Source organism: Arvicola amphibius, chromosome 1 (assembly GCF_903992535.2).
Source record: "Arvicola amphibius chromosome 1, mArvAmp1.2, whole genome shotgun sequence".
NCBI lineage: Eukaryota > Metazoa > Chordata > Mammalia > Rodentia > Cricetidae > Arvicola > Arvicola amphibius.
In genome coordinates, this window is record NC_052047.1 from 47,181,632 (window position 1) to 47,192,586 (window position 10,955).

The 10,955-nt window shown below is 46.3% G+C and overlaps 1 pseudogene; it reads left to right on the plus strand.

Annotated features, from left to right (window-relative positions):
• Window positions 1-10,203: 10,203 nt before the first annotated feature.
• Window positions 10,204-10,356, plus strand: LOC119806147 (annotated as a pseudogene).
• Window positions 10,357-10,955: the final 599 nt, after the last annotated feature.

Here is a 10,955-nt window from a genome sequence, read left to right on the forward strand (position 1 = left end):
GAGACCCACTTGTCGTGGGGACTTTTCAATGTCTGCTTTTCATCCTTCACGGAGTTCCACAAGGAACTTAAGGTGGGGTCATAAAATGACAAGACGTTTTCCACAGTGTTCACCATGGAAGAAACCTCAGACCAGGGATAGGAGCCCCCAAAGGCTCATGCTACAAATGTCACTGCCAAGTCCATGGTGAAAATGGAGGTATAGATCCTGATGAGCTTTAGAATTTTCTGGAACACCCCAGGTGAGGTCTCTCCATAGTGACATGCTGCTGTGCTGTTTCTTCTGCTCATGCAGAATTACAGTCCCCATTTTCCTTACCAGGGAACCCACGGCTCCTTCCCATACATATTACAACTACACACCTTCTCATTGCCACCAAGGGCAGGGGAAGCACACCTCCAAGGGCGGGGGAAGCACACCTCCTCTAGCCACTCCTGACTGTGGGACTAGTCTGATTCTTTTAAATCTAGAGGTTGGTCAAGAGCATGCAGAGGTATAAGTTCCCATCATGATCAGAAAAGCAAAAATAGTATGTCTAAAAGACAAGTTTTCGGATTTTTATTTCCTCAAAGGGGAAAGCATGCAAGGCCAATAGCCTGAAGGCACATTTTCTCTCAGCCAAGTCAGGGAGCAGAGGGAAGGTGACCTGTACCTTGTGACTTCTCCTTTGTACCCTAACCCCACAACATTTATTAAACCTCAGTGTAATTTCTTCTGTTCACCTATACTTCCTCTTCTCCAGAAAGACCTCCAGGTAGGAAGGGGAGGTGTATTTACCTGGACAAGGGTGGAAAAATGTATAGTCAGGCTCCAAAGAAAACTGACAGCTGGGACTCAGTTCACAGGTAACTTGGAATGCCAAAAGTGTGTATGTTTTTATCACCATCTATGTAGTTCTTGATAATTGGCTCACTGTGTGTGCACATGCTCGCGCATGTGCGTGCAGATGTGTGTGTGTGTGTGTGTGTGTGTGTGTGTGTGTGTGTGTGAACTGAACATATGGTCGCCTTCTCTGTGTGTTAAAAACTTATCAGTGGATAATGAAGTTCAGCAAGTGTTACCATTCTTCCATCAAAGTTGGAGTTTTGTGTGAGCTTTGTTTCTTTGCAAAATTAGTGCTGAAAAACATTTAACTCTGAGAACTCTCTGTTTAAAAATAGAAATAAGTTATACATTGAAACACCCGGAAGAACATTTCTAGAGTGCATGTGCCAATGCAGCCTACCAATACACACACTCTCTCCCTCTCCATCCCTCGCTTCCTTCCTCCCTGTCTCTCTTTTTCTCTCATTTTCTTCCTTTTTTCCTTGAACAATTATGTCATGTCTCCTTAATAGGTTTAATATGGACCTTCTCAATAGAAACAGTTTGTAGGCACATGCAGAAAGTAAAAAAAAATACACAAAGAAAAGGAAATATGAATCAAGGAAAGTTCGTTGCTGCGAGCTGCCAATTATCCAAGGAATGGGCGTTCTTCTCCCTTCCATGAGGCCGCAACTGCCCAGTGACCCAGGCTGCCCTGCGGAAGAGGGAAAAGAAGAGTCTCAGGGGCTGCCAGAGCTCCTGATGTCCTAGAATTAGACACGCTGTGCATCTCACAGTGGTGGGTGTGCCTAATGGACTGCACTAAGGATCAACAGCTGAACACAGAACTGCCCGCCACACCCAACTTGTCAAGCCAGACTATTCCCTCTTCAGACTTCAATCTTACATGAGGAGCTGTCGCCACCTTCTCGGTCAACAATTTCAAAGTCAAAAAGCAGAGTCAAAACTGCAATAATAAAAGATGTAAGAGATAAAAATGTCTGTGATACCTGAGTAGGTCTCACAGTCTACATACTTTCCCTGCCTAAATAAAGACTTGGATTCTCTGACAGTATTAGGAAATAAATGAAGAAAAATTAGAAAACCCCCTTGTCCATTATTAGGAACCTCTGGAGTTTCTGACTTAAAAACAAGGTTCTAGGATTGAGTTAATAAAAAATACAGCTATGCAGCTAAAGTGTACTTTGGGATAAGCCAGCTGTTTCCAACCTTCCTAATGCCCCGACCCTTTAATACAGTTCCTCATAGTGCAGTGACCCTCACCCATAAAATTATTTTCATTCCTACTTCATAACTATCATTTTTCTACTGTTATAAATCATAACGTAAATCTGTTTTCCGATGGTCTTAGGAGACCTCTGTGAAAGGGTCGGTCAACCCCAACGGGGTTGCAACCCACGTATTGTTAAACACCCTTCTAGACAGTAATTTTCAGTTTTAAGTGCATCTCATAAACTGAAAGACATCCTATATTTTATCTGCCAACCCTACATTTGAAATATTTTAAGGCAGGCAAAAACATAAACAAGATTTCACACACACACACACACACGGTGATAAAATGCCTTTGCTGATTAAATTTCTTGGAAAGTCTTGTCACCTAGTAGAAGCTGAAAGATGGACGCAGGGGGCTCTTAATTTTCAGAATTTGTGATGAGATTTGCAAAGGTCTGATTTTACTGATGATTTTTTTTCCCCACATAATGCCATTCTCGCATTTTGTGAAGTCAACTTCCTTTGCCTCGTGTTAAACAAGATTACTGATCTGAACATGAATTCAAGTTAAGGAAACAAATACATGGCTTTCCTGGTATTTAGTATCTTCTAGTAGCATTGCTTCAGCGGCAGCGCAAAACACTGGAGCACTGGCATTGAGAGGTGTGTCTCAGCGCCTGGTGCCCCAAGCGCCACCATAAGGTCTCCTAATGCACTTGAAGTGGCAGATGGGCAGGGCCTGTATATCTAGGGTTTGGTTGCACGTGTCCCTGTGTGCTTACCAGGTGTCTCTCCACTTAACCAAAACATCATCGTCGTGAGTTAAGTGAAGACAGCTGCTGGATTTCCACTGCATCTTCTTCCTGTGTTTTGCCTACTAACCCATGTACCGTGAATGTTTAATAAATGTTATGACTGACTTCCGTCGTGCCTCTTACGCTTTCAACAGTCACTCCAGACATCCAGTGCCGTGCTCCTCAGTGGGGGAGAAGAGCAGCATTTGGACAAGACATTTTCCTCTTTGTAAGAATCCACCCCAGGTTCTCATGGGTGACCGTTTGCCGTATTCTCCCTCCGCTTTGCCTTATCCCCATAGTGCAAGTGGGTAGAGAGAGTGCATATAGCCCACAATGTTTCTGATGGGTGCGTCTTGCCTAGTAACAGTGCCAAGATACAAGTAAACAAAGGTTAGGAACCATTGGACCCTAACATCCCTCTGCTTAGTTCCCCTGGCCCTCATTTCATTTGAGGACAGTGAAAACCTTGCCCACTTTCCAACTCTTGCTAAAAAACTGTCATCAAAGCTCCCATGGACCCCTTGCTATGTCCCTCACCCATTTGCTTTCCTGTAGAACCCCAGTGGCAAGCACATGGAGGCCCCCTGGCCCATGCTGCTTCTGCCAACCCCCTGACTCTTGACTAAATGCATTACTTCCCTCTGTCTTGGACTGGACATCTTTGACCTCTCTGGTGTCCTGGCGCCTCTCTCAGATAAACACAGCTTCCTGTGTTCTCACAGACCAGGGCCAGACCCACCACTGCACACCCCACCCCACCCCAGCCCTTTAAGGCACAGCCTGGGTGGATCACATGTCCTTCTTGCACAGGAAGAGAGGTCAGATGGGGGCACATATGCCATGCCCTTCCTTCTGGCACACGATAGTTATTACCATCCCAAGTGGCTACCACGTAGCAAGGGTGACTCCCTACAGAAGACAGAAGATGGAGAAAAGTTAGCACAACCATGTAATATCATTCACGGCATATTACAGGGTCCAGTAACTCTTCCAGGGTATGGATGGAGGGGGTAAATGGATGGATGGGTTTGAACAGTCTTTTCTCAATGCCAGTCCTTCCCTGGCTGCTTTGGGGGGCTCCCCCTTCACACTCAGGTTCCTGTAGTATAGATGTGTGCTTACATTTGATCCAAGACAGAACCAACCGCCTGCGAAGTCAAGGTCCATTTTCAGTTGTACACAGTGTCCAGGAAATCTGGCTTCAGAGCTCACTGACCATAAAAAGCTTCATCTGGGTAATGAAGATAAAGTACAGAAATCTGTATCCAAGTTCAGTGGCTGTCCCTAGCTTGCTGTGTGGCCCTGAGCAAGCCATACCCATTCCCAGGAGGTCAGTTCCCCTTGACTGGTGGTGGAACCGTGTGTGATAATGTATGACCCAGTAGGTGAGGGTCTGCTATCTTTTTCGTATCCCATGCCCTCCCTAATCTCACTGGCTTCACACTCCCTTTACCACAGGGAAGCTTCTTGGTGCCCAACCACACAATTGTCTCTGCAGAAGCCTGTTGGGGAAAGGAATAAAGGACTCTAGGGAGATGAATGAGCACTTGTTACATATGGCTTCTCATTTAAATCTCTAAACACCATGTGTGACATGTCATTTCCCACATTTCAAAGTGAAAAAAAAAATTGAAGCATAGAAGGGCAGGTAACATGTCCAAAATCAGACAGCTGACAAATGTCAGAGGCAAGGGTCATCATTATTTTAATTCCATCATGGGCTGGCAAGATGGGTGAGCGTGTAAAGGCGCTTGCTGCTAAGCCCTATGACCTAAGATCTCTTCCTAGGACACACACTGTGGAAGGGGAAGACCGATTCCCACAAGTTGCCCCCTGCCCTCCACATGTGTACACAAAAAAATAAACAAATATGAATTTCACTAGGAGGCTGTTGGCATTAGATAGCACACACCTTCCAAATAATCCATAGGCAATGATTTTATTGCTGCCAGGTTTGTAGACATTATGCCATAATCACCACAAAAGAAGCAAGTCCCTGTTTCTTCCTCCTTCTGCCTCTTCTTCTGCCTCCCTGTGTCCGCTCTGAGATCTCTGCATGAGGAAGATTTGAAAGCTTGTTCTCCACACTTCTGTCCTGGACACACCAAGCCCTGACTTCATTTTTGGGAGTAAAACACACTCTACCACCTCACAGAAAAGCCAAGAGATAGTATCAGTAAATGAGTTTTAGCCTCTTTGGCAAACACCAGCATTATTCTAAAACAGATATGTTTTCTTGGATTCTCTAGAGCAGAGATAAACCGAGACCATGTTTTCCATCAGCCATCAGAGTAAAGCTTTCTAGTTTCCCCTTCACTCGTTAGTTACCTTTTTGCCAAGTCCCCCTCTCCCAGTGACATGTGGAGTCAGGAGAATTCGTGGATCCACCACACCCTCAAACCAATGGGATTTACAGTAGAGACCTTTGCCACATCCCAAACCTCTTCTTTTCCTGATTTTCCCTAATTGCCAATGGTGTTCCAAACCCTGGGTTCTTAAGCTCAAGATCTGGAACATTTCTGAAAATCAGTTAACAAGAAGAACTCAGACTCTGGAGTTAGACCAAGTTCCTATCTAGGTCTAACTAACTGTGGGAGATTTACTCAGCCTCCAAGTCTGCAGTATTTGTAGGTTTCTGCAAGACTTAAATGATGTTAAGGAGCCACCTCCCCAACTCCCAGGAAGCCATGCATTTTGCGTGTTCATTACCAACCCTCCAGAAACATAAACAGCTGTCACTTGTAAGGCATCCTAAGATAATGGGAGACCTACACTGGTTCCCGTCAATGCAGTGTGTGGAGCACTTCCTGGAGCTTCTGGGTTTATTGGTCAGTATCTGCTGAATTATGCTTCAATAACAAATACCTTCAAGTCTAGCACTGTGTCATAAGGTAGAGAGTTCCAAACATGTTTGAAGAAGAAATCTTTCATACACAAAGTATGGAACTAGGTTGATGGTCTTCACAACTTTATGCGAGGGAGCCCTCTTTCCCCAAAGCAGCTCTGTGTGAAGATCCAGAATGAGAAAGAAGTAGCAGGGCAGTTGTCTAAAAGAAATAATGGGCTCTTACCTTTCCTTGACGTTCTGGGAGAGGTAGGGGGAACCCTGGGTTCTGTAGGACAAATTTTGAAAGCCATGAATGCAGAGACACTTAGGGCCCATAATCTGTGACTCTAGGGCCTGCAATACCAGCCTTTGTCAGGAGAAACCAGTGGCTTCAATTAAGCTTTGTCACATAAGATCAGGACTTTAATTTCCAGACATGCCCTACTCTGGATCCTGTTGAAAGAGAAGGCCACCTTCCGCTGACGTCTACTGACTTGAAGGTATTTGTTATTGAAGCATAATGCAGCAGATACTGACTCTCAACACATCATCTCAGCCCTCCTGGCATAGTAACAAGACTTTCCCTGCATGGTATCCTAAAAGAGAGATGTTGGTCCAGTGCTAGTTGCCTAGGAGCTTGGGCATCGCTCAGTGCAGTTGCCAGAATGGCGCCCTGACATCAGGAAGACGCCAGAGAACTCTGCAAGCCAGCTGTAGTGGCTGGAGTTTCTTAGTTTTCCCGAGTAAAACTAATAGACAAATAAAATCAAGGTCCTAACCTGGGCTCTGCTCAGCACTGAGGACTGTGATTTCTTAGCTACCAAGCTACCTCTGGGAAGATTAACTCTCTCTAGCCTGAGGTTCCTCTCAGCTTCCTGTCATTCTGACACCTTGGCCCTGGTGGAAGCTTACAGAAGGCCTCTGTGAACTCCTTCCCTTGGGTCCCAGTCCTGGGCTCTGAGAGGTGCTGGGATAGTTTGTGATGGAGGAGAGTTATCTGTCTATGTTTCTTTCATTGGTTAATTAATAAAGAAAACTGCCTTGGCCCTTCAAGAGACAGAAAATTAGGTAGGTGGAGTAGACAGAACAGAATTGTGGGAACAAGGAAGTAGAGTTGGGGAGACGCTTCAGGCAGTCGCCAGAGGGAGTCTCCATGCTGCTCCTCTCCGAGATGGACGCAGGTTAAGATCTCTCCTGGTAAGCCACACCTCGTGGTGCTACCCAGATTACTAAATATGGGTTAAAGGAAGATGTGAGAGTTAACCAATAAGAGGCTGAAACTATGGGCCAGGCAGTGTTTAAAAGAATACAGTTTCCGTGTAATTATTTCGGGTGTAAAGCTAGCCGGCGGCCGGGTGGAGGGACGCAGCCCTGCCGCTTCACACTACAAGTTTGTGCAGCCAGCTCCCTGATGCAGGCTGAAATGGTCCCGTATTATTCATATGCTGAAGTCCTAACTACTGATACCTCACTATGTGGCTATTTGGAAATAGAACTTTGCACGGCACAAAGGTATAATGAGGATGTGCTGTTGACGCTAACACAATGTCAAGAGAGAGCCATGTGGACAGAAAGCAAGACAATGGTCATCAACCATTCAGGATGAGAACCTTACCAGAGATCAGATGGCGGCACACTGATCTTGAACTCACAGCCTCTGGAGTAGGAGGAGACAAATTTCTGCTACTTAAGCTCTTTGGTCTTTGGTACTTGTTTATAGTATAGTGGCCCTAGCAAGCCATGATTTCTCCCCTCCTTGAAGAATATGGAGTGCTTCCTATCAGTCCCAGATGGCCAGAGAGGATGGCAGCTCAATGGTAATTCTTGCAGTAGGACATCTGAGCTGCGAGGGGAACCTCACACCTGTTCTAAGCTCCGCCCTCCCTCACTAGCCTCTGTGTTTCCCACCTGCTCTCTGGTCTCAACAATGCCCCTTGGGGACAGAACAGCCAATTAACAAGTTGCTAAGTGAGGATTCCAACTGGGGTTCAGCTGAGCTGACAGCCGTCTCCAGGGATGGTGCCAACAGATCAGATCACAGACCCTTAAAGCAGCAGGTGGTTCCCTGGCGCAGGGCTAGAGTTGCCAGATGAAACACAAAATGTCTTTAATGTGAATCTGAGATAAGTGATCCCTATATTAAAGCATGTCCCAAGCCATGTGCTTTTATTTGCCCTGTCTAGGGATTCTCAGTGAGCTATCAAGGGTGGTGGAGAAAGCGAGCTGAGAGAAAGCAACCGTCAACAGGCACTGTCCCGATGGCTGCAGCAAAGAGGGCAACAGACACCACCACCCACCATACTTGAGCCAATTGTTAAAGGGATAAAAAGGCTGCCCTGGGGGCCACACATCTCAGCTACCATCCAGGCCTAGTGCCCTCTTCCTGGAGTTCAGTTAAAGAACCTCGGCTTTCCTATCTCCTATGGCTGCCACAAAGGTCCATCACAACAGTGACTCAAGACAGCACGGATTCCCTATCTCCTACTCTTGAAAGTCAGACTGATAACTCGACGTCAGAAGGAAAGTCCGTTCTTAACCTGCTCTGGCTTCTTTTTTAAATTTATTTATTCATTATGTATACAATATTCTGTCTGTGTTCATTCATGTCTGCAGGCCAGAAGAGGGCACCAGACCTCTTTAACAGATGGTTGTGAACCACCATGTGGTTGCCGGGAATTGAACTCAGGACCTTTGGAAGAGCACACAATGCTCTTAACCACTGAGCCATCTCTCCAGCCCCCCTGCTGTGGCTTCTTAAGGATGCCTGCATGCCCTGCTCTTGGCCTCTCCTCCTGCATCTCCAAGGCACATGCTGCAGCATCTTCAAAACTCTCCTCTTGTTCTCTCATTGCCTCGTTTTCTCCATTTCTCTCACCATAGCATCCTCTCTCCATGTTTCTGTCTTGCTCGCTCGAGCTGTCTCTCTCTACCCCCTTCTCTGACTTTCCTGACTGTTCCTTCTCTGGCTTTCCTGATCTTCACTCGTAAGAATCCTTGTTACTACATCAGCTCACCCGAATAACCACCCTAATCACATGATCTGGCGGCTTGGGCACAACAGCATCTGTGGGGCCCATTAGTCTGCCTACCACAGTGTTTCTCCCCTGTAACAACTGTGACTTTATCATGGTTACTGTGAGGGGAAAACACAGGGTTTGATTAGAGTTCTGGTTCCTAGGACATGCAGGCAAAGCAAGGTTCTAAGTTCTAGACACTGAGGTTTTAAGAGGCTAAGGGGTGTTGTATTAGAAGAAGAAATAAGGATTTGGAGCTAAAGTACCTAGATAGATAGCACTTAGCCAGCACACCTCCTTGAAGTCAATACTGTGGCTTCTGGGGGACATCTCTGGTGCCCTAAGACTAACTCCAACCTGCTTGCAAGATTTCCCTTAGCTTTGGCAGCTAGTGCAAGACTCCTTCTTTCAAGATAGTCACCCCAGAGCGGCCATGAGGTTGGTGTTGTCTCAGTCACAGTCCTACCAAGAGAAGGCTGTGGGATACTGTGGAAGGTCGGAGGATGCTAACCATTCACATTGTGACTGTTTGGGAATGCTGTGGCTGCTATCACTAAGGGCCTCTGGCTGCATAGTTCTCCAGGAAGAAATCTGTCTTGCATTTCTGAAGCTGGAAGTCCAAGATACAGAATGACCTGTCTGGTTCCTTCCAAGATGATTGAGTCACAGGCTGGGACTGACCAAGGACTAAAAAGAGGTCAAGGGCAGAGAAGAAAAATCAACTTTTCTGTTCTGGAGGTCTCGTGAAACAGGAGACACACGTTACATGGACAGGGAGGGACATGGGGTCAATGTCACCAGACCCTCCTAGCACCTGCCTCAAGTCCTCCCTCTGAAGCTGGACTGGGGATGTCCATTGACAAACCATCAAGAACTGCCTGCTTCTCTGACTGGGTCAATCCCTGCCATGTGGTTCCTGCTGCTCACAAGACTGAAGGTTGCCTGTTCACACCAGCTGTAATTGTGAGTGAGCTTTACCCAAGGAAGAGGAAAGCTTCCATGAGTCGCTGGCCTTGCCTATTATTGGTTTCCACTCCAGGACTTTATCTCTTCATGCAGACTGCAGGTTCACCCATAAGGCCTCTGTTACCAGCAAATGGGAAGATGATCGCCAAAGACGAGAGGTTCTGCGCATGTGCACAGAGGGCTGACCAAATAAAATAGGCTTACCTTCCTTTCTGCCCATTTTGGCCTGTCAAAGTCTCATTTTTAGCTTGCGAAAGCAAAATATGTTCATTAGTTATAAAAATAACCCTTATTATTGAGTATCCTGTGGGAAATATAATCTTATTAAAATGATTCTGAAATGCTGGCCTCTTGTGTGTACAAGTAGAGTTTTGGAAATTCAGGGACACCGGAGGACAGCTGGGTCTTTTACGGTGAGAAAAACATTAGCCTCACGAGGCAAGCCAAGAACAGAAAGCTCCTGACAGAAAAAAGGGAGAATCTGATGGACTTTAGCACAGTGGGGTGAGCACCCTAGAGTTTGGGGTGGTAGAAAGTAGAGGAACATTAAGACAGGTGAGTATTTACCTGACAGGAGAGAGACACTGGCCAGAAACATGGTTTTCTCGGGGTGAGGTTCATCCATTGTACTCTAAGTGTGTTAACCCCTGAGAGGAAATTTAGTAAATTCAACTGCATAATTGGGGTAGTGGAGGTTACATTGCACCCTCTTTTTGGCTATCGCAATGTTTGTGGCTCAGCGGGAGATCCATGCCCAAGCATCCACAAGGTCCTGAACTCTCCAGCACCACCGGTGGGGGTGGACAAGGGAGGATCATTTGAGGAATAAAATTATGTTACATGAGCAGGGACTTGGGGATGAGCGATGATATGACTTAAAGGCTCTGAACGCTGAGACTCATTGTCCTAACTCCAGGAGGACCCAAGAAAGTGTGAAGCGGAATCGGAGACATCGCCGAGGTTGCTGAAGATGGTCCTTGATCTCCATATATATTGCAACTGACTGTGTGGCTTGCTCTGACCCAAAGAATGGGGTAAAAGTAGCATCGAGAAAGTCAGGAGCTGACTAGTCAGGGGGCTTGAGTATCCCCATCATTCATCGTCATTAGCAGCTGTTCCTAGGGTGAAAACCAGGGCAACTCTGGGCCTTACCTGCCACTTGAAGCTAAGTCCACAGAGCATTAAACAGGCCTGCTGAACCATTGGTTGACAGAAATGTGAGGAGAAAGCCAAGCTCAACATACACCGCTAAACTCGGTCTGCTTTGTTACACAGCATCAGTACATCAGTAGCTGACTGGTACACTGTCTT